At 35.4% G+C, this 25,906-nt stretch overlaps 1 protein-coding gene across 2 annotated transcripts in view; it reads left to right on the top strand.

Annotated features, from left to right (window-relative positions):
- LOC149154712 (protein PIN-LIKES 7-like) overlaps window positions 1–25,906 on the top strand; it is a 306,565-nt gene that overhangs the window by 1,190 nt on the left and 279,469 nt on the right. The gene's annotated exons all lie outside the window — the stretch shown is intronic.

The raw sequence follows: 25,906 nt of genomic DNA, 5'->3' as shown, positions 1-25,906 counted from the left end.
AACTTTAAATTGGTCTTTGTTTAATTTGGAATGAAGTATGTCAATTGACAGAGAATTTGACTGTTTGATGTTTATTTATGGATTTGGGTTGAAAAGTGTGTGGTATGGGTGGGCTGAGTTACAAAATGTAGAAGAATAGCTTTGTTGGGAAACAGTATTTTTCGTCAACTATGATCAACATCGAACTTTTAAATTGATCTTTGCCTACTTTGGAATGAAGTATGTCAATTGACAGAGAATTTGACTGCTTGATGTCTATTTATGGATTTGGTATGTCAATTGACAGAGAATTTGACTGCTTGATGTCTATTTATGGATTTGGGTTGAAAAGTGTGGTTTGGGTGGGCTACGGTACGAAATGCAGAAAAACAGCTTTCTTGGGAGACAGTGTTTTTCGTCCACTATGATTAACATTGAAATTTTTGGAATTCCTTTAGTGTTAATTTTTTTTAATGTGTAGTTTAATTACGTTATAATTTTATTTGGAAAATTTTATAATGACTATTATGCTTCAAAATTTTAAATACAACGGAAATTTTTAATGATACTTAATCTATTTCTTCATACAAAATAATTTAAACATTATCACAATTAAATTTATTGAAAGCCAAATTCCAACTAAACTGTAACCTCCGTATACAACGCGATTTTTTGATATTATGTTTTTGACGGAGGTTAAAGACTCGACAGGTTTATGTAAATTTAATTTACTTTACATACTCTTCAAAATAAAATATATACGCTATAAATATAATATGGTGTCAACATTAATGTTATAATTCTATGACAAAGATGTCGTACATTCGGGTACATTCAGATGCAGCTAGGATAAACAACTTTAATTAGCCTCCGTACTAAGAAGCCATGATAAATAACTTTTTATTAGCATCGAATGTTTCATGGGTTCTCTCATTTATTGTTGTTACGCGTGGCCTTGCCTACGTAGATTCATCTGTCTACTGACTTTACGTTATTATTTATTTTATTTTATTTAAAATATGGGGTATGAGAAGAAAGAGTATGTATTTTTTTGTTTTTTGGATAAGTAGAAGTATAAAAATATTTTATTTTAAAATGTTTTCAAAGACTACAGAGAAAGTTATGCAAATATTTTGGCAGTTAGTTCTTGGGATAACCTATTAAGCTAAAAGTTAGCTCTTCGGATAATCTATTCAGCAACAAGTTTGTCGAGAAATTGAGAGCGTTTATTGTAAAGCTTCACAGGAAAAATGCCAAATACATCAATCAAATCAAATGAAGAAGCAATCTATTCCATAAGATATTTTTAAAATATTAAACTAATTTTTTATACTTTATAAAAAAAAAAAAATCTTTATTATTATTTCCACTTTTCTGTTATTATTATAATATTAATAATTTAATCCCCGGGTCTCCTTGCACATCTAGATTCAAGGGGAATCCTCAGTTTAAGCCAGATAGCAAACATGGAGCTACATTCCATTTGGGGTCAGGAATGGAAATCTGTAGAGGATCTCGGTATTGACAACATATGGAGAAACGAGTGGCAGGTCTTCATCCATGAGCTCAAGCGAACAAGTGTCAGAATAAAGGACCGACCTGATTCCCTAGTGTGGGCACATGCGGAGACAGGTTTATACTCCCCAAAGGCTGGCTATAATTTCCTGATGAAGAGAAAGGGCTGGGATCCCCCCGTTTGGTGGGCCAAACCCCTATTCAAGCTGAAATGCCCCAAAAAAGCCAGAATTTTCCTATGGTGTGCGCTTAAAAGGAAGATACCTACTTGGGATGTCCTTACAGCACGTTATAAGGAGGGACCGAGCAGATGTCCTTTATGTAAGGTAGCTTCAGAATCCATTAATCATTTATTTGTGGAATGCTCCTTCACAAATCAAGTGTGGGACGAATCGAAAAGGCTACTGAATATTAATGCCAGATGGGAAGGGGGAGATCTCAATGCAGCCTGGGAAGGTTGGTGGTCCAATCACCCCGAGAAGAACCTGAGGAATCTTCCACCTATCCTTTGTTGGGGCATTTGGATAGCCCGAAACCGCAGCATATTCAAAGAAAAACCAACTCCAGCGGAAGCAATAGCAATCCAGAGCATAGCTATCCTATCCAGCATTCCCGAACCAGAGACCCCTTCATCCTCAAACCAGCGGGCAGAAATTCAGATCAAAGATGGCATCCCCTGGGCTTTCTTCGACGGGGCAGCTCAAAACAATATTACTGGGGCAGGAATTATTATTCACCTTAGCTCTACTCATTCTCTAAAAGCCTCAGTGGGACTCGGGACGGGCACAAACAACTTTGCCGAATTATCAGCTTTAAAACTTCTCCTTTGCTGGCTCATTCATAGACAAGTCCTCACAGTTCAGATTTTTGGAGATTCATCAAATGTTGTCAATTGGGTCAATGGGAAATTTAGATGCAGGAATTATTTATTGATGCCTCTGCTAGAAGAAATACAAAATCTAAAATCTTCTTTCACTATTTTCTCTCTTGATCACATATACAGGGACAGGAATGTTGAAGCAGACGAATATTCTAAGGCAGGTTTACAACAGGCTGTGGGTTCTTGGAGGATAAAGGAACAGGTTCAGGACCAGATTCGTGAGACAGATTTGGCCCCTTACATTTAATGGTTTTGTGCATCATGTTGGGAAGGTGTCAGAAGCAAAGGTGTCACTTTATTTTGTTTTTGGCGGTTTATGTTATATGAACATTCAACTCTTACATTACAGCTCCTGTGTTGGAGAAGCTCCGGGAAAAAATATGTTTTCTTTTGATATGACGCGGGTCGCTTTCCTTAATGGAGGCCCAGTTGTTCTTGACAGCCTCTGTTATTTTTTGATGCGGCTGTGACAGGCCGAGTTCGTTAGAACTTGGTGTTTTTTGTTTTATATATCAGTCATTCTAGATGACAGCATGGGGATGGACGGTCTTTACCTCTCTGTTTCAGGCAGTGTTTCTATCTGCTGGATGTTAACTCATCTGTTTGTAGCTCTTTTATTTTTATAATAGAAAAGCTCGGTTTTTTTCCTTGGAAAAAAATAATATTAATAATTTAATTACATATAAAAAATTTTATTAATAAGATAAATAATAAGCAGGGAGAGGAACAGGAAAGAAGCCAGACAAGGGAGGAAATAGAAAGTCTAAAGGCTACCCTCCTGAAAGAGATTGTGGTCGTCCAAGTCTAGACAGCGAGAAACCACGTGATGCTGCGGAAGATGGAAAAAATGTTGCAGGAAATGAAATGGGCTATGGAATAGAAGAAGGTGAAACCTGGGTGCAGCGCCACGGCGCCTGCCCCGGTCAACTCGTTAGATGAGGAATGACAGAGATGAGTCTCTGGATTTTTTGTTTAAAATGATGTTAAAAAAGAACTGTGCCCGGTTACTATGTTATGGTCGTGTAGTTAGTTTAATTAGCAGTGTTCAAAAATTTGGATATGACAGTGTGGAGGAGAAAAACATTTTTAAATTTTGGTCTGGTTATAATGCTGATAGGTGATGGTCTGGTTTCCTACGGGCAGACTAGCCACCTTGATGGTCTGGTTTCCTACGGGCAGACTAGCCACCTGAACATTAGTTTGCTGTAAGTTTCTGTAATATAGAAAGAGGAATGCCTAAGTTTACAAAAAAAAAAAAAAGATAAATAATATAAGTTTATTTTCCTATAAGTTATTTAAAATGATTGTGGAAAACTTTATAATTAAAAGTGTTTAAGTTATTAGGGCGTTGGGATGGACATTTTATCAAAATCATACTGAAATTCCAATGTTTACTGGGAAAAAACAATGCCTCATTAAACTACAGTTGTGATTTTTTAATTGTGATTAATAATGATTAATGTTATGTTATTTATTTTATTTAATATCAATTTCAGGTTTTCATCCTTCTAAACATCACTTGATATAATGAATATTAAAAAAATTGTTTAAAAGTATTAAAAATTAGTTAACTTAAATACTTATAAACATAATTTAAAATAAATAATTTATTGAATAAAAAAATCCAAAAAATATTCTATAACAGGTTTTTTAATGTTTCTATTGGGGTGTGGTATGAGGAATTTAGCGTCGTGGATATTGGGCTCGCAACCTGGTAGAATGAATAACATTGAATTTGGGGGGAGTGGCATGGCCACCCTCGAGCATCAAGACGCATGCGATGTTATAACCATTTGTTCCTTGGGGTGCATGCTAGTTGTAGATTATGAGGAGAGGGGCAGCTTGGCCTGAGTCGCATCTCAGCCGAGAATTTGTATGCAACTAATGAGTGTAAGTCCTAGATAATTATTTGGGAGGTCATCGGGTTGTATCGAGGGGTGTGTTTATACTGGTGGGGGTGTTGTGTATTTTCAAGGTTGATACTATTAATTTCGCTTTAGCTATCAAAGACTTTGAATCCAAATAGAGGGTTGGGAGATTAACTCATGGATCAAGGACTCAACGGCTATCAATCCTTCAGGCTTTCTGAGAGAGACACTGGTTTTCTGCAAATGGTGTTGGGTGCACAACCTTATCCTAGTAATTTTGAAACCCTTCAGTAGGTTAATTCTTAATGTTCCATTTTCGTATAGTCTCAGAAACGTTAATTTGGATGTAATCTATCGTTTCAACACTAATAGGTGGTCCGTTATGTGGTCACAACCAAATGAACGGGTTTGGGGGGTTGCACTATGGCTTGTTTTTGGATTTGGGTTTCTGTCTTGGTTAGAGGGGTCTGACACCGTCTAAATCATTTTCACCATTCTCTCGAATGTTGGTATTTTCTTTGTTTTTGTTGTCTTGAGCCCCCTAGTAGCTCTTCCCTCCACATCTGGTTGGCCCTCTCTTGTATTATCGAGCCTTGTGACCAATTTTGCGTTGACCTATGTAAGCATTTTGTGACAACCCCTATGCAGCGTCAACACATGAGGAGTATGAGGGAGGGGGGGACGTTGAGGTCCCCAGGACCATAACCGAGCCCAACAACATGCCCAAGAGGCTACTAAGACCTTCCGCTCGGCTACCTCCAAAAACCCAAAGTGAAATACAAAATATTCAAGCTAGGGTAGTGATAGATAGACATGCCTTCTTTGATCCAGAGCTATTGGAGGAGTTCAAGCCTTGGATTTTGGACCCTGGGGACACCAAATGTGGAAAAAAGAAGTATCTCCAAGCCTTATCTTCTACCGGCAAAGGAAAACCTTGATAGGTAAAATTCTTGTGGAGAAGCTTTGTCAATCTTGAGGATGTGAAAAGAGAACAACATAATTTTTATTTCTATATAGAGAGGATGGACACTCATTTGGCTCAACTTAAGTGTCATGTTCCTTGTATCGCCACATCATTTCCTCCTCCTAGATCTAGTGCAAAAGATTTGGCACACGTTACTTATTTTGAACCCTAGTTAATATATGGTTGCTAATAGTTTTTCTTATTATGATTATGCAGTAGATACTCTAGTTATGTTGCAAATTTAAAAATTTGTGCACTTTTGAATCAGCTACTCTATATGCATATGGTAAAAGACATATAGTTCCCATTGGAGAGATTAATATCATCTACCATAACGATAATAACCACATAATTATGTACTAAAATCTCTCCAATTTTATAAAAACAATAAAATCTTAGTTTCTTTAAAAACAACATAGTTTTTAATAATAATAATTTACATTTATCTTAAATTTAAATATATAATTTCATATTCACATAATAATGTATCCACTCTGCCCTATATAATTTCATATTCACATAATAATGTATCCACTCTGCCCTATATATTTTTTAAACATTATTCCTAAAACATTATCTTCTAAGTGTGTGTTTTGTTTTCTAATATTTCATCTATAATATAAAAAATATCAGTACTTTCATGGAATTGCGGTAAGTAAAAGGATTGGGAGGGAGATTGATGTAAAAATTTTAATTATGGTTATTTATAATTAATAAGTTGCTTTTTATTTTATTTTTATTTTCAAAGAATTTAAGAATGTGATTATTAAGTTATTGGAGTGGTTGGTGATAAATTGGATTAAGGTATTTCTTCAATAAAGGTGGTATATTCAAACCTTTGGTTTACCTGAATTCACACATAGTGATGATGTTAGAATTTGGAATTACTTTAATGGACTGTTTTCTCAGATTTACCATACTTCTCATGGTGATCGTTGTTGACATTGAGGGCAGTACAAGCTAAACGGTTTGACTTAGTTGTCTATTTTTCTAATTTTAATAGAAAAAAGTATATTTATTAAATTGAGGTTTGAGAAATTAAGTAGAATAATTTTTAAAGAATATATAGATAAAAAAATTAAATATTTTAATAATATTTATTGATGATGATGGTTAACGTTCGCTGAGATCAAACATTGGTTTATTGGACCTAAAGAAATAAATTATTTATTTTGATTTAATATTTTATTTTTATGCTCAAAAAGCTTGGAGAGAAGCCTCCCGAGCTCACTATAATTTTGACATTGTAAAAGGCTAGGAAGGTCAGTATTGTAACAAAGATTGTGAAACTGAGATCTAATGTGGTTGTACGCAGGGCACTCTAAGAGGAAGTGGTTTTCATCCTCGATGTTCCTATTCTCACATATATGGCAGATCCTTTCCATCCATGGCATTTTAGGAACTGCCCAACGACCTGTTTCACTATGGAGCTCATGAGAATTCGTTCTAATCTTTGCTATATTATTTTTCTTCTTTGAGCTAGTTAAAATAGAGAGATACTTGTAATCTTCTAGGGTGGGGTTTATGACCTTCTTATAATAACTTAATTTTCTTTTAGCCGCTAAATCTTTCTCACACCACATTTTTTCTTTGAACTTAGAAGTAACAATATATTTAATGTTATTTATGTTTTGCAATGTATCATTCTTGTTGATCTCCCAATAGTTTAACCAGGCCCTTGTGTCTTTATGCCACCCCCGATTGAGCCTTAGGTGGTTTTGGCTGGAATTTAAAGCTAGCTTAGGAAGTCTATGATCGTCTATGTTATTGAGTTTGTGCTTGTACAGCAGAAACCTAATCATAGCTAGGCTCTCAATAGGGGAAAGACCTGCTTCTATAAGGAGAATATGATAGGGTGTATTACTTTTAATTTTCAGGTTATAAGTTATAAAATGCTTCTGGATTTGCTCAATTTTTCTCCATGATTCTCTGGAGATGCTGCAACCCCAAACCTCACAACCATATAAGATAACAGGAGTGACTAAAGTTTCAAAGAGGAACTTCTTTTTATCCCACATTACGAAGTTTGTTGTTTAACAATTATTTTCAAGACCAAAATAAGCTTTCCACCCCCCATTAATCCTTTTCTCAATGCTATGGTTCCAGTTGAGCTTGTGATGAATATCAATTCCTAGGTACTTGTAAGAATACACTTCCTCCAAGTTATTATTGTCATACATAAAATTAGCGTAAGTGTCCTTCTTGGATTTGATAATCATAACTTTTGTTTTGTCAGTGTTAACAATCATACCCATGGTAGAGCAGAAATCCTTAAGAACCCTGAGTTGCTTATCAAGATCAGATGGGCACCTTGCCAAAAGAACAATATCGTCAGCATAGAGAAGGATGACGACTATCCCAGCTAAGATCGTGCCATCACATCTTGCTTCCTCTAAATAGCCTTTGAGCTTATCGATGTAAATGCCAAATAGGGTAGGGGAGAGGGGGCAACCTTGTTTAACTCCGATGTTACACTTAATATCTTTCGACCACCCCTCATTGCTCTTTAGCTTGGCAATTACATTCTCGTATAACCTTATAGCGGCAGCTCTCAACTCGAGAGGAACCTTTAGCTCTTCTAATCTATTCCAAAGGTTGTATCTAGGAACCATATTGAAAGCCTTTCTAAAGTCCACAAAGCAACAAAATAAATTAGATTTATCATTACAACATTCCTCCGCAATGATCCTAAGTGTAATGAGGTGGTCTGTTGTTGAGTGATGCCTTCTGAAACCTGCTTGGCCTTTAGCTCGCTTACCTTCACTTTCAAGCCATATGCTTAACTTCTTTTCCAAAATACTACCATATAACTTGGCTAAACGAGGGCTGATCATAATTGTCCGATAATTAGAGGGGTTATTTGTATCCCCACTTTAAAAAATAGGGATAATGAGGCTCTCAGTCCAAGGTTTAGGGAACCCTTGCTTGACTTCTTGATTGAAAAGCTTGTGGATGTGGGGGATGAGAACAGGACCTCCAATTTTTAAGATTTCCGCCTGGTAACCTTCAATGTCCCTAGCTTTCCCATTAGCGAGGTGATTAACCCCAACTTAATGTCTTCTAAAGAGAAAACTTCTTTTGTTGTGAGCAGGGTTTCCAAATTATCCATGACATTTGGAGATTCATAAAGCTTTTTAAGATAGGAATTCCAATCGTGAAGAGAAATTTTATTATTATCTTTAGTCTTCCTAGTCAGAATCTGCGTCCAAAATTTCTTAGGAGCTACCTTAGAGAGGTGTAAGATATGCTCCTGTCTTTGACAAATGTACTGCCTCTTTTTCCTTTTAGTTAGGGCTTTGTATATTTTTATCTTGTCCATTTTAAGAGATTCATCAACAGCTTCCTTAATTGCTCTCCTCACACTTTTACAATCTTTGTCATACCATGGATTGGTTTTGTTATTTTTTATTATTATTTGAAACTTCAATTGAGAACTTGTTAATAGAATATGAGAGGGTTGTAGTAAAATTATGATAGAGGTCTTCTATGTTGTCTATACTAGATAAAGGAAGCAAATTAGTTTTTAATTCATTTAGAAAGAGATCATTTTTATTTTTATCAAATATTAAGTTCTTTTCGCTATAAGTACTATTTTCTGTGGGAACTCTATGCATGACAAAATTGACAGTTGTAAATAAAGGCCTATGATCAGAGTCAGGTTCGTGGCCGTTTAAGATGTCAAAATTTATTATTTCGTTGTATAATGGGAGATCGGAAATAACGTAGTCTACCATGCTGCTACCAAGTCCATGGATGCAGGTCATCTTGCTAGAATTGGACCACTTCTTTAGACCGTTGCAAATTATGAGATCCTGAGCACTACAGAGCTTGACTAGCTCCAACCCAAACAAATTTTCCCCGAGGTCTTCAGAGCTCCTTTTGTACCTACTAGCCAGAGTAGGGTCTTCGTCTAACCAAAGAGGATTAGGGTTGGAATGATTGCTTAGAATAATAGCTTGGTTGTTTGAAGTTCGAGCATTAAAGTCACCTATTAAAAGGATATTACCGTCATTCCTTAGGCTAGAAATATCATTCTCTAAACAAGTGTAAGAGTTAGTTTTATCTAAATTCTTCTTCTTATAGAAGTTAGAATTGATGGGGGGAAAATAACATATTGCTATGTAGGACTTTTTATTATTAATGTCTCTGATCTCTATCCAACTATATTGGTTGTGAGGGTCGTTTTTATAAATCCTAGTATGGGGGAAGATGTTCTTCTTAATGTAACAGGCTATTCCCCCAATGCCTCTATGGGAGGATCGCTTGTTCCAAGTAGACCATAGCATAAAGCCCTCTATGTTAGGGACCTCAGATTCTTCGTGCTCTCAAGTTTCAACAAGCAAAATAATATCAACATCATTTGAAATCCAACTTAGCTTGGGGCCTTTGTTCCATGGGAAGCCTCAACAGTTCCAAGAAAGGATCTGGAGCACGTTTAATTGCTATTGATTACTATCTTTTTGGTTTCTATATCGAATAAAGGCTTTTCTATTTCTAATTATTGCCCATTTTCCTTCCTTTCTAGCTTCTTTTACCTTTTGAACCTCCTTTCTTAATTCTGCTTGATTTTCTAGAATGAGATCTTCATTTATGAATATTCTCATTCCTTTTAGACTTGAGGTTTTACTAAGTATGTCGTACTTATGATCATTGGATCTCACCTTTATGCGGATTAGTCTTCCTTTATTCTCGGTTAATCTCCCCAACCTTGTTGCTTCTGTGAGATACACTGTTTAAATTTGTAATCTATTATGTAATTCTGTTTGGGCTAAGGCTAAAGTATCCTTATCTACTTCCTCTTTTAAACCGAAGATTATAAGGTTCAAGGCCCTTTTGTTACGTTCGCGGTCTAATTCTATTAATTTTTTCATTTCATCTTTAATTGGTTTGATATCTAACTTATCTACCACATTATTTAAGGTGAGGTGGCTATTAACTTTTTCTTCTAGTTCTTTAATCATGTCTTTCATTTTGAGACTCTCTAAAGTATCAGCATCTCCTTGTTGGGATGGTTGGTTAGTATTTTGGTTTTGTTTTTCTATAACCTGCAATCTAATCTCCATTGCCTCCATTTTATTCTCCAGTAGTTCTATTTTATTTTCTATTTGTTTTTGGATCATGTCTTCAAGAGATGCAAATTTATTTTCTAGCATGTCTTCTAACTCTTTTTGTAGCTTGGCTTCTCTTTCTTCTCTACGTTTCTCTAAAGACTCTATATACTCATAGAGGCCTTGTAGATTAACTGTGCTATGTCTGCCCTTGGTAATCTTTGGTAACTGTGGTGAAATATTCATACTTGAAATTATATGAGCAAATATATATTAGAAAAAGAAAAAGATAAGGAATGTGTGCCCCTGATATCAGCAAACCTGACTGCAGATCGCCCATGCCCACCATAGCCCGCAGACCGAAGAATATATGCGAAGAATATATAGAGTACGTTTTTAACTCTTTCACCAAGCTTCAGAACTCTTTCACCGAAGAGAATATGCGAAGAATATATAAAGTACATGTTTAACTCTTTCATCGAGGCTCGGAACTCTTTCACTGATGTATATATAGAGTACGTGTTTAACTCTTTCACCGAGCCTCCAAACTCTTTCACCGAAGAATATATGCGAAGAATATACAGGGTATGTTTTTAACTCTTTCATCGAGCCTCAGAACTCTTTCACCGAAGAATATATAGAGTATGTTTTTAACTCTTTCACCGAGCCTCAAAACTCTTTCACCGAAGAATATATGCGAAGAATATATAGAGTACGTGTTTAACTCTTTCAACAAGCCTCAGAACTCTTTCAACGAAGAATATATGCTAAAAATATATAGAGTATGTTTTTAACTCTTTCACTTAGCCTCAAAATTCTTTCACCGAAGAATATATTATGAATAGATTATTTTTAAAAATAATTAGTAATGTAGTTTATAAAATTATAAATATTTTTTTATTAGACATAACCTGTAATTTGAGTAGTCGCTATTTAAGAATATGAATTTCTAATCAATAATTTTTTCATTACAAGATGTTTTAATAAAACATCTTATCACCTTCTATCACTTTTTATTTTACCTTTATTAAACAAAATTATATATATATATATATAGATATATATAGATATATTATTAAAAAATATGAATAGTCGCTATTCATATTCCTTTATTAAAATATGAATCCGAATTTCTAATCAATAATTTTTTCCTCACAAGATGTCTTAATAAAACATCTTATCACCTTCTATCACTTTCTATTTTACCTATATTAAACAAAATCATTAGTTTTTAAATATATATAAAAATAAAAAATGCAAAAAGCTTTTGTTGGTCAGGGTATGTGGAACCCTTTTTGTTATTCAAAGAAACCTTTCATAAAGCTAACGACCGTCCATTCGTTTGCTAGAATGCCCGGTCGGTTCTGGGCTTTAGGTTTAGAATCCTTTTTTTTTTTCAGCACGAAAAAAAGCTATATATTGTGTTATATTCATCAAATAAACAAATGTACAACAATATTTATATGGGAACCACCAGATATGGCAGAAAATGTGGATCAAAGCCACATACTGAGGAAAGATTCAAGAATCATTTTTTGTTCTGCTACATATAGTTCAAATGGAGAGATAGTTGCTAAAAGCACAAACGATAGTTCAAAAATCGGTCCCATGAGACAAAAGAATATGGAAATATTCAAAAAGGAAGTCAAAATATTGGGAAAACAGAAAACATACTAGAGAGACTTCAATATATAGAAAATTATGTACCCGGCATGCAAAAGTCTTGAATCTGATGAGAGATGTTGTCCACCATTATCTATATCCTCCAAATACCCTGTGGAGATGATGGGCCCTGTTTTGATAAAGCATCTGCCCTCCAGTTTTTAGGTCTAGAATCCTTCTCTCATTGTATGGAAACTATAACCATGAAAGATGCATGGGATGGCTTTCCATGGCGAAGATGTTAGTTACCTTCAAAATTGGCTATAAGGTAGAATTATAGTTCAACAAATTTCACTTCTGTTTTGTAAACCGAAGCCTAAAGACTTCAAGAGTTTCGCATGGCTTGCATCTACCCTTTACAACAATAAATTCATGGTTTTCCATTTGAAAAAGTGCTTATATGGAACTGATCAAAGGAGATACATTTCTACCTGTTAAAGAGAGGTGAAAGGTATCTCCATTGAAAATTCTCTAATGAGTTCATTATCAAATCAACTTTATTATTTGTTAACTTGGCTATACTCCACATGGAAAAGAACATTGGATACTTGGTGTGGAGTAGGGATACATGCAAATCAACTTTATTATCTGTTAACTTGGCTATACTCCACATGGAAAGGAACATTGAATACTTGGTGTGGAGTAGGGATACATGTTTCCTCGTTAACCATTTATGGTGAGGGTGTTGAAAATATTAGGTACACAATCAATAAGAGCGGTTTGAATTCAAAATAGCCATAGGATCTTTGTTTAACTATTTTCTACTCATAACATTATATTGAATATATTATTAATACATCATATTATAAAGAAGGTTGCATATTATTTATGTACATAGTCATTATATTTTTCACCTACCATAGAAATTATTACACTAAGTTTAGGTTGCCCCTTTTAAGAACCTTTTAAGAAGTGTGACTAAAGCTCTCCATATGTTAGAGCTTTTAGCCATGAAAACATAAACATGCTACTATAAGGTATGTTATTATAAAATTCCTGAAAGAGGTGAAACAATGAAATAAACATATGATGAGTATAGTATTGAATATCAACCCTTGAAACACTAGCTGTAATGGTGAAGAATACAAGCAGTGTCAGAAACATTGACCTTAGACCCATTGCTAAAACATCCTTTCGTTGATCATTGAAGCTACAGTAGGTGAAATTTCAACATTTAAGTAATATAATTTATATCTTTGAACATTCAAGTGGATTATATAGCATTGAACATCAACCCTGGAAACACTAGCTAAAATGGTGGAGAATACAAGCAGTATCAGAAACATTGATGTCAATTAGACACATTGCTAAAACATCCTTTCTTTGATCATTGAAGCTACAATAGATGTAATTTCAACATTTAAGGAATGTAATTTGTATCTTTGAACACTCAGGTGGATTATAGAAGCATGGACATTCAAAATGTCAAAGAAAATTGAGAGATTCTATAGAAAGAATTAGACCGGAGATATGGACATGTCAAAACAAATTGTGAATTTCAATCACAATAGGTTGACACTATATTTGGAAGCTAATCACAATACATATTTTCCCTTTACATTTATTTTTTCAACAAGAAAAAATGCTAGAGATTTCTATTAAGAAAAATCCAGTACATATAATCTCATCAGAGCTCTAATAATTGCCCAAAGAAGTGGCACGGTTCAGAAACTGGGAGCTATTGCAATGAATTTTTCCAGCATTATGATGGCATGAAAATGCTAATAATGAGCCCTTCTTCCATATGAAAGCACCAACATATGTTAAAAAGTATAAAAAAAATTGAGTGTCTTTCACATATATATCCTAAATGCAAGATCAAAATAGATATGACAAGTACTTCCTAAAAATAGACAACAAAAAGTAAAAATGCCCGATATAGAGGGATCATTCCCTCCTCCAAAATCATAGAATCTGCTCTCGAACAAAAGTGAAAAAAATCCAAGGGACACCCAAAGTCCTTTCTTAGACAACGCATTTGTTACCTCATTTTGTTCCCTGAATACATGGCACTTGAATGAGATTGTAGTAAAATATTGAACCAACAGTTGAATCCTAGACCACTAATTTTCCAATGAGGGGAGCGAGAAATTTGACATCCCAGATACCCCATCAATGATATTCTTTGAGTCACCATACACTGAAATTATGTCTAGTCGATTATGTTTGGCCATGTATAATAGGCCCCATAGGGCCACAATCTCTGCACAAGATTTTGTGCCTTCCCCTGCAAACTAGAAATAATGAAGATGCCTTTGCGAACAGAGCATAAGAACTGACCCACAACCACATAGGTTAGATTGGGATGCACCATTGAAAAACCTAGTTGGATATACTATTGGAGGAGTGTTCCCAAATCTCCTGGGAACTTTGACTATTTGGTTCAGCTGTTGAATAGACTCCGACCAACCAAATATATTTGTACAATTTTTTGAAATGTTTATAGGTTTCCCTTAAAAATTCATCAAGTTCCTCGCCTTCAAATCCTCCATGTAATGAATAAAGGAATGAATTTATACCTCTCTTGCTTCTAAAACCACCATTGAAAGCATGCTTTGAGTGAAGAAAAAGACCATCGTGGAGGGAGATTAAGTCATTCCAATATCCACATCCAAACAACAATAACAAAGGGGCATTGTAAAAAAATATGTGTGGCATCCTCCTGAGATTCTTTACAAAAGGAACACCATCCAGGTCCTAAAATTGCCCTCTTGCTAAAGTTATCCCATGTCAGTATGTGATTTCTCCAAGCTAGCCAACCGAAAATAATAATTTTCAAAGGGATATGCCATTGCCATGCTTTCTGATACCAGAATTTGATAAACAATTGATTATAGTGACCAGAAATATGATTGTAAATATCAAATAACAAGACAATACCAGAGAAAAGGAAGCCTTTCCAAGATAAAATATCACCACCCGACTTAAAACCAAACCTGCCATCTGAAGATCAGCAAGAAAACGGTTCCAATGGAGCAAATTCGTACCTGAGAGACCGATCTCATTTGCATCCATCAAGAACGACCAGGAGGCGAAGCAGAAGGGTTCAATTGTCCTGCAATAAGATCCATCTCCTCCACAATCCCATCTATATCCTCCATCAATATGTTTTTTTTGTTTCTTTCACATTTACAGACAACTTTTTTTAAAGACTTTAATTTCTCCAATAAATGGATCATAGTTGAGGGCTCTACTGGACATATCAATGTCTTCCATGTATCCTAAACCAAAAAATTGAAATCCTCGTCCTCAATTCTAACGCTATTGAATTTAAAAGGGTTTTATTTCCAAAAAAAAATCACCTCTCCCTTGAGAATAATCGGCAAATGGCCAAAGATTTTGACCTGATCAACCGAAGATCTGACATCCTCTAGGACCTCAAATATGTTCTCATGAATGCCAAACATGTCCAATCGCTTCCCAACGTATGCATCTCCAGACCGACCATTTATCCAAGTAGCCACGAGGGGAAAATGTCAAACATCTACCAAGAAATTCTCAACAAAGAGATTATGTAGTTGATAGGCCAAAGGTTTAGGCCGACTATGCAAACCCCAACTTTTTCGTCCACATAAGTGGCATTCAAGTCTGATCTAGAGGATCCAAAAGATGCTTAGAGTTTAAAAAATGCTCAAAATTCAAAGTTCTCAAATGAAGATGAAACCAAGCTCAATGTGTAGTGATCGTCGCTTTAATTCCAACAGAACTTGAATGGACGAAAACAAACATCATACGCAAAAGTTACGCAAGGTTAAAGTTCAGGTTCAAAAAGTCAAAGGTCAAAGTCAAAGTCAACGCTCAGGGTTCCTACAGTCAATGTTCAACTCAGGGTTCCAGCGGTCAGGGTTCCAAGCTCATGGTTCCGGCTAACACGTGGCATTTCCAGGTTTTGACAAGTGGGGTATTCTTGTTTGTTGAACCAACCACAATGTGACATGTGGCCCTATCAGAGGGTGACACGTGGCCTGTCAGGTCAGCGGTCAGGGTTCCAAGCTCATGGTTCCGGCTGACATGTGGCATTTCTAGGTTTTGACAAGTGGGGTATTCTTGTTCGTTGAATTTACACCAACCACAAAGTGACATGTGGCCCTATCAGAGGGTGACACATGCCCTGTCATGGTTGTGGCCCTATCAGAGGGTGACACGTGGCCTGTCACGGTTGATCAAAAGCTTGTATGGATCAAGCAACCGCAGAAAATTTTGTGCCTCACCACTAGACCATTGGCAATACTTGAGAAGTAGAGAAAAAAAAATTTATTTAAGGTATCATTGCACCTATAATGGGGTGAAGGTTGGCGGAGCCCCCTATTTTTGGCGATTTGCCAACCATATGTGTTATCCGCCATTATAACTTTCGAAACTTTGATCAATTCCAAATATATCATAACCACTGCTGAATATCACAAAAAAAATTACGCCTAATGAGGATTGAAGCGTGGAACTCTGCCATTATAACCGTTTCTTGATAATTTGAGTGGAAATTCTTTATTTAAGGTATAATGGCAACTATAATGGGTGGAAGGTTGGCGGAACCCGTCAGTTTTGGCGGTCCGCCAACCATATGTGTTATCCGCCATCATAACCTTCGAAACTTTAATCAATGCCAAATATATCATAACCACCGCTGAATATCACAAAACAAATTACGCCTAATCAATGCCAAATATATCATAACCACCACTGAATATCACAAAACAAATTATGCTTAATGAGGATTGAAAACAAATTACGCCTAATCAATGCCAAATATATCATAACCACCACTGAATATCACAAAACAAATTATGCTTAATGAGGATTGAAGCGTGGACCTCCGCCATTATAACTGATTCTTGATAAGTTGAGCGGAAATTCTTTATTTAAAGTATAATGGCAGCTATAATGGAGGAAAGGTTGGCGGTACGTCAACCATATGTGTTATCCGTCATCATAACCTTCGAAACTTTAATTAATGCCAAATATATCATAACCACCACTGCATATCACAAAACAAATTGCGCTTAATGAGGATTGAGGCTAAACCCTGTTAAGTTGCAGGCATAGACAGGTTTTGGCCTAATTCGGCTATTCAGAGGCCAAATTGAGCATTTCAAAAGCCAAAACAAGGGTTTTTGGGTCTTCTAAATGCATTGGAAGCATTGTTTTAATGATATGGAGCTTGTAAACATATGTAATTGAGAATTTGAGCATATTAATAAAGCGAAATCTGTTATCAACTTGTCTTCTCTTTCTTGCTTCTATTTTCAGTCTCCATTCTTTTCTTTTGCTGCAAACGTTGATCATGTTAATCAAGTTGACGTATTTTCGCAATTTCGATATTTTCTTAGGAATACATAAACTAACTTGTAATTTGTTCAGTAATACCTTCATTTCATTTTTGGATCAAGGCCCCCACCAAAAATAAAGAGCCAATTTTTAGAAGCTCAAAATCTCCCAACCTTGTCCAAAATTCCAGTTTGTTCCGATAAGGGGCATATGCGTTGAGAAAATTAAGTTGGCATGAGATACCCCTGAGTGCCACCAATCCACTAGATAAACCACATGCATCGACAACTTCAATGTTTCATTAAGGACAAATAGACAAGAAACATAACCTGGGTTTATCCACAAATGACATGGATTGCTGAATAAAAATAATGATAGGATTGACAAAGCGAATCAGATGTCTTACGGAGAGTTTTTTAGAGGCATCTTTGAGCCCTCTGAGTTTAAGAGGTAAAATTTGCATGACTGTAGAGGTTGGGAAAACGCACATGCTATAAGGGCCCGTGTAGATTCAGAAGAAATAATAGGGACGTCCCTCAATCCAATATCCAAACCGAAAGAAAAATTGTTAGCAGCAAATTTACCTCGAAATGTTTATTGCCTCTACCACCCTGCCTACGAACAATGATATTCATATCTGATCCTGGGCTAATAGAAGGGGCCACGAACGAAGCTTCAGCCTTGTGAATAGTGAGGGGAGGGAGATCCAGAGAGGGGTTTGTCATTAAAAACTCGAGGTCACTACCAATAGAATTATGAGAAAAGGAGTCCCTTAAGGGAGCTAATGGGGTTGAATGATCGAGGTTGTTCAAGGACAGAGGGTTGGTGGCAGAGTTATCATTAGTAGCAAGGGGGTTTTCGGGAGGGAGACGCCTCGTATACTAGATTTAGTGGGGAGAAGAGGGAGGGGAGAGGTAGGTTGGCTCCAGGTGGCTTGAAATTTCGATTTTAAATAGGGAGTCGTAATGAGAAAAGTATGGGGATTTTGCAGGGGAGGAATAAGTTCATGTTCCAAGGGGTTTAGAAAAGTATTTGAAGTTTTAGGGGCGAGCCGACCAGAAGCCCAGAGTGGATCTGAGGCTTCAGATGAGGGGGGGAGAAGAGGATAAAGGGGTAGAATCAGAGGAAATGCTAAAAGGAACATCCGAGACAAGGACCTGAGAGTTACCACGGCCATCAAATATCTTAGAATATACCGCATTTTCCCACAACCGAAGATGGTGCCCTGTTTCCAAGTTGGTACCATCCGCTCAAATATGTCTATTTGGGAGGCATTTGGCCATTAGATGTCCAATATGGTGACAAGTCAGGCACTTGAAAGGGATGCCCCAAAAATCAACCTGTAGTCGAACTCTGATCAATCCCCATTCAAGATCAATGGTCACAATGAGGCTACTAGAATAGTTAACCTCCACCAATAACCATGCTACCCATTTGTCCATGGTGCATAGGATTTTCGGGTCAAGTTACAAAGTGACCTATAGCATTGTCAATCTCCTCTATGGCACGCCTGGTCCGAAACTCCAGCGGAAAACCCGAGAGTTTTACCCAAACAAAATGATTTCGAGGAGTCTCCTTTAGTGGGTTAAAACCCACATACCACCGGGATAATTGTAGCAAGTTACGATCACTCACCCAAGGAGAATGGAGGACTCGGTCTGCATCATCCTTATGTATAAAATGAATACCAAACCAACTGTTAAGAAGCACACTTACCTTCGGAGTATAACGCAGAATAGGGCCCCAATGCACCTTGACCCACTCTTGCATTTTATGTTCAAACATCTCTGCAAAAGCCCACTTACCCCCTAGCACGCATTTTAGAAGGCTTACAACACGATCCCAAAGCACATCATGGATGAAACTAAGGAGTTTTGTTTTAGAGGAGTTTTTACCGCCTTTGAAAGGCCCTTGCCAGATTTCTTGCCATATATTATGCACACAGATGGCAGGCGTTCCTTAACATGTGAAATGGGTAGATGTGTGTAGATTTCTTCAGGCAACTATGCCACATGTGAAGGGGGAGGTGGCCTAGACGAAATAAAGGCAATTGTGTTGGCATAAGCCACCTCAGCACCCATGGTGGCACATATAAGAGCGTCCGGGTTCCATGAGCCAGGACATGTACCGACCATCATCACCATAAAATGAAATACACCAAATCAAAGCGTGGAAAAAAACAGATCCCAAGGAAACAATAAGGAGAATAAAGAGGAACACATCTTTCAAATCTGGAAATAAAATCTCCAAATCATATGTGCATCCAAAACCGACCTAGAGAAACACCAATAGCATAATGACTTCCACAAAGGGAAGGGTGGCATAGAATAAGAAAGGTAGACCATCCCAAAAAGACATCGAAAATATGGAAAATAGGGAGAGTACACGAACTGAAGGACACCTCTAGACATAAATGGATGCATGGGAGAGGAGAAAAAAAGTTAAGGAACGATTATCAGATATAAATGTACAGTGTTGGCTAATACACCAAATCCTATCGACACCATCCAAAGATAAATAAAAAGCAGGAAATCATAAAAACACCCCAACTACGCTATCTAAGCAAAACTTCTTGGACAAAAAAGCATAAGGAATTCAAAATAGAAATGCACTAAATATAGAGGAGGTAGAAACACCACACAGTGTTGCACCAATCGTCTACAAAAAATGAGACTGATAATGAACAACAAAATACACATAGAGGAAACCCTGGAACTATCCCCATGAAACTAACAACACCAACAACGTCAACATCTCAGGCATTTCCACCAACAGAGACAACACTTCCATTTAAACTTTTGCAGGGTCGAGTAAAATATAAGAATTTGGAGAGTTTAGACGTCTTGTGAGCTATCACTAACGGGTCTTTCTTAGAAAGAACTGACTTTGTCATCTAAAACTCATTAAGAAAAACCATGTATAATTCCCACCACATGAATATGATCTCAAGCATAGAAAAATTTAAATGCTCACCTGAACTTCAATGCTTCCCTGAACTTCAAGCAACCACCATGAACAACAATACCAACTCCAGACTCAATAAAAACTCCAACAATTATATTCACTCTAGACTTGTATAAAACCTCCAAACACACACTTGCAAACCCAAATCATAGGCCAATGTTGCCAACCCAGCTCCCATTTTCCCTCTACATGTCATCATAGTTAAGTGTACATACTTAGGAAACACCCATTTTCCCTTTGTATGTCATCACTAATCATAGTCAAGTCTACACACATTGGAAACATTCAAAATTAGAATGATAGAAATGGATAGGCATCTCAATTCAACTAATTATCTTATTCATTTTCATCAATTTGTGTGAAACAAATCAAATGAATAATTCTTACTCATAGAATGATCAATTTGAGTTACTATAACTAATCGAGTCATATAAATAAAATGGTTGTTAAATGTGGATAGACATCAATTCATAATAAACATCAAATACTTATTGATACATTTCACGTTAATTTTTTTTATAAAAACTAACTAAGATTATTAATACCCGCTTCACATAAAACTTGTTCATATTATAATTTTTTTAGTTAATCAATTTACTTAAAAAGAGAAAAATGACATAACTATTTTGGAAATAAATTTCAACCTATTTGTGGATGTTACTAAGAATATTCTAGAATATTCCATAGAAGTTAAATCTTTATTACCTACTTAATAATATCAATAAATTAAAATAAAGGAAATCCTATGCTAAAATAGACATGCCTATCAGTATAATCATGATCAGCTAAATTTCCCTCAAACAAATATTCTTTTCCAAAGAAGTGAAACAAATGTTCTACAACACCCTTATTTTAAAAAATTTAATTAAAAAAAAAAAAAAACTCTAACCACAATATAATTTAAACTAAAAAATTATACAATTAAAGTATAATTTGGATTTTTAATATTAAATATTTATAAATTTCTTAAAATCTACTTGTGTGTAGTTATTTTAACTAGAAGGAAAATTTATGGAGAATTGATAACTTCTAAAGATGGGTTGCCACTATTACAACAAATACAACCATTTCATAAAAAGCCACAAATGAGCCAATTACAACATGTCTAGAGAGACATGAATCCAGGGTTGAGGAAATGCATTGTTCACCAAACCATTCAAGATAACATCCTTTGACCTATTCTCATATTTTATACTAACCATAAAAATTCCAAAAAACATCAACAAATATATTGATCAATATTAACTCTAATTAAAGTAATTACTAATGAACATCTTAAATTACATCAAATTGTCTTATAGATGTGTAATCTATTTAGCTCAAAGGGTTAGCTTAGTTGGTAGACTGTTTGTTTAAAGCATATCTGCTATTGAGAGATCAACCAATTCAATTCTCTCAACACTCTCAGACTCAAAGTTTAATAGTCACCAATTTTTGTTTAAAACATATATGCTATTAAAATATCAACTAATTCAATTCTCTCAACACTATCGCATTCAAACTCTAATAGTCACCCATCTTTAAAACCAAAAACCACATTTATTTATTTATTTATAAATATATATATATAAATAAAATCTATTTTAATATTTGTACTTATTAACAACTACAATCGTTATAAACCCCGGTAATAATCATCGGTGTAAGCATCCTTCTAAATCCTCTTAAGCATCTAACATGATTTATTAACGTTGACTAGATTTGTTAGGATTTATTAACGTTGACCATCTTTGTTTTGAATGATCTTTCTGGTAACGAGTTATAAAATTTGAAAAGCTCATCACAATATTAATTTCTTTCTGTGATGACAAAAGCCGATTCAAATTATTTTAAATTAAATTTTTTTTATTTTGGCAGAGTGACGATGATATGTTTGTTGTTTTTCCATCCCATAAGTAGTATATTCTTAATTTTTTTTTTCGGTGGTCCTCTGTAGCGTTGAATTTGAATGACATTACTTAATCGTTTTAATTTGTTAATTCAGACGAGAGGTTTAAATATTCATAATTATTTATTTATTTATTTTTAAATTTATCAAATAAAATATAAATATAATTTATAATAAAATATAAATTTTATTAATAAATTTAAATTAATATAAATAATATAAAAATATTATTTAATATTAATAAAAAATAAACTATTACTTATAAATTTATAAATAAAATAAAAGTAAAAAAATATTGTAATACAAATATCAAATTTCATAATATTTGAATTGTATTTTCTTTAAATTTATTTATATTTTAAGAAAAAGTTGTAATGGAAGGTTGGTTTTCATTTTTTTTTCAAATTTACAAGTTTTTTAGATTTAATTTGTGATAGTTATGGTTATCTCTTCGCCTCTCTCTTTGTGTTGATGATTTTAAAAGTTTTTCATTGCTTAAAGGGTTTTAATGTCATTTTTGGTCTATTCAAAGTTATACTATCTATAACCCATTTTCCTCACAAGCTGTGATGTTTCCATTTTGCAATTTTTTAGTTGCCAAGAATGTTGGTGATGGGAAACTTTCCAAATAGTGGAGGTGCTTGGTTTTCTCCTCTCTTCTGTATCTACATTTAGTGATCGTGGGTTGGGTTTTGTGATGGTTTGGTGGTTCGTGTTGGTGATGCTTGACAATCTATAGCTCCTTCTTAAGGCCTTGGTTGATATTTTCTCCCTATGGTGGTTTCTCATAGCCTTTGGGTGTAGGTTGATGATTTGAGGTTTTGACTTTGTCTTAATTCTTGCCCTTTTTTAGAGTTTCAAGGTTTTTTTCCTTAGACATTTTGCATTTCTAGTTTTTATGGTGGGCTTAAGGATGCATTTATCATTCTATAATCAGATTGCTTTAGGCTATTCATTTGCTTCATTTTGTTGTGGTTTTCAATCTAGTTTATGGCTTGTTTTTAGAGAGTCCAAGCTTGGTCATTTCCTTTTGGAACCATATTTTTTCATACTGTTTTTAACCCCTAACCCTTGTCTGTGGTGGTTTGTGACTTTTAGTGTAAACATTTTGTTCTAGGTCACTCTTATTTATGTGGTTAAGAGTGCTTGGGTTTATGAGTGAATTGTTTAGTATCAGTGAATGTAAGTTCTTTTATGCACAATCTTTTGAAATCTTTGCAGTTTGATTGTTTCATGGTGGCACTTGATGTTCTTCTCCATAGTTTTTGTGTTTTTGTGTTTTCAATCTTTCTTGTTTTCTTTTCAATGCATTTGTTGTTTGGGATGTGGTTCTTTGGCAAAAATATTCTCTTTTAATCATAATGTCCATAATAAATAAATAAAGAAAATAAAAAAATACACTTACCAATAAATTCATTTTTTCTTTCTGATCATTCATCTTACACACCTTTAAAGAATAAAAATAAAATAATTTTTCCTTTCTTATATAGACTTCTCATATGTATCTCACTCATTATTGTTTTCATGGCATTCAAGGTGTGTATTCATTAGTTTATAATAAAGATAAAAAAGTTGAAAATCTCCTCTCTCTATTTTTTTAGATTTAAAAAGATATCACCTAAAAATTTCAAAATACATTTGCAAGAGAAACATTTTTCTTCTAGAGTTCACAGTAAGTGGTTTCAATATTCCATGAGGGAAACCAGATATATAATCACTTATAGAGGAGTAGGTCTAACCAAAATAAACACTACATGTTGGTTACAAGAAAGCCTACCATCTATTGAACTACATATAAAAGAAGAACATCTTATGCAATCCATAACATAAGAACAGGAGTTTGAGGAGGTCACTAGAGTTGGATCTTGGGGGTTGGTCCCTGAGAGAGTTGAAGGCCTAAGTTCACACTAGAGGTGGCTCTCCAAGTGGGCTAGTCATGCATCCATGCTCACCAAGCACGAGTGTTGATATCGTTGGACCCACTTAATTTCATTCAAGGAAGAAATAATATCATTCCAATCCTCATGCATCTCTTTTAAGACCTTGCCCAAAAGGGTTTTCATCTTCCAATGAAGGGTGATGGGGTTCATGTACTGGCTCCATCTTCCCGTGGTATGACCTAGGTTGGGAACCCAAATCTTGACGGTCATTGGTGGTGAGGGTCTCGATCTGGTGAATCTCTTTGCAGATTTCGGGAGGGGTAGCTACATGAAAGATAGCCACAACCTCATGTGCCTAGGCTTCGACTCGTGGTCTTCCTTGGGGGCCACAACCACCGCCCTCCTGATGACTTTTGCATATGTTTTCGGGGCATAATGCGTCGATAAGAGAAGAACCAAACACAAAATCTATGACCCAACAGTCCAGGAAAGAAAGTAAAGAAACTAAGAAAATTGACAAGAGGATAAAGTTGAGAGATGTTGAACGAATAGGGCAATTTAAGTTGGTACAAAATAACATAATAGTGAAACATAGAGGTAGGTAAAAATCCTTGGGCAAGGTCAATCATTGTCTAGAGGTCACCGCAAAGAAGGCCATAAAGTAGATCACTAGGAGATATAATGAAGCAAACTAACTTGCAATATATAGATACCAAATTGAAAGAAATATGAATCGACCCAGGAGAAATAGACAATACCACGATGGAAGAAACTAACGATGCCCCAATCGTTAATTGCACATGCGTCGGAGAGAGGGTGGTGAATTTTGCAGTTATAGCCACTAGATTCATAGAAAGCCACAGAATCTGGTACAAAATCCATTCAATGCAGCCAAAGTGAATAGCTAATCCATCATTCAAATACCCTTATGAGGAAAAATTCATGTTGTATACATGAACCAGGTTGAGATGCATGTAGGCACAATTCACCTTGACTCCATTATCTGAGGAGGCAACCCCACTTTAGGAAGAGGCATAGACATAACCCATGTATTTACCAACTTTTCTCCACACATAGACCCATCATTATCAATAGTCCAAAAAATTAATCCCACCTATGACGGGGGAGGTACCAGAGCATACCATAAAGGCTGAAGAGCAAAGTCTTTCCAAACAGAGTTGTGAAACATGTTGTGGCTAGAATCAACCTCCTAGAGATAGCCCCCAGGTTGGAAAGAGGACCAATGCCTAGGAAATCCTAAATGAGTGCTTGCATATTTGCAAGAGTTGTCACACACACTCAACATTTAAATTTCATGGAAAAACAATGATTTAGAACCCTCCTCCAGAAGAAGTATGTAACCATCAAATGCAAAATCAATTCATGAATTCATCACACGGGTTTGCAACTTAATTAATCATCATAGTATATGGAACAGAGGAAACAAACTTAGGAAGAGATTCAATACACAGGGCTTGTCCATAAGAATCCTGTATAGTAAAAATCAGAATGAAGTGGCGAAAGTAGAGATTAAAAATGGAGTGGAAAGATACGTAGTATGCTCTTTAAGGATTTGATTTTCATGTCTATACAGGCATTATACATCAATATTTGACTTCAACAAATCCACACATTCATGAGAAAAACATCTAACAATACTTACGATACAATCTGAGAAGAAAATGAAACACATATGAAGATACATAGCCATAACACATACTATAAACCCGGGTGAGTTGGAATTGCCAAAAGCTTATATTAATTTTCAATAGAGAAACAATACATCCATAATGCACAAAGCTTCCCTATGGGAAAGAAAAAATATCACAAAGTTCTAAACCCTTGTAGAGTTTCTTCTCATAGGCTTTATAGGGCTCTAGGAGGAAAACCCATTACATTATATTCCTTCTTGATTTGGCTTTAGAGAGACATCATATCAAAATTAAGTGTGCCTTGTAGCACAATTGTATATAACAAAAAAAGTCCCAAGGGT

This window comes from Pinus tabuliformis, chromosome 9 (genome assembly GCF_031772625.1).
Source record: "Pinus tabuliformis cultivar Carrire ecotype Pingquan chromosome 9, CPIR1, whole genome shotgun sequence".
Classification (NCBI taxonomy): domain Eukaryota; kingdom Viridiplantae; phylum Streptophyta; class Pinopsida; order Pinales; family Pinaceae; genus Pinus; species Pinus tabuliformis.
The sequence above is the reverse complement of the archived record's forward strand: the minus strand, read 5'-3'. Positions and strand labels throughout refer to the sequence as shown.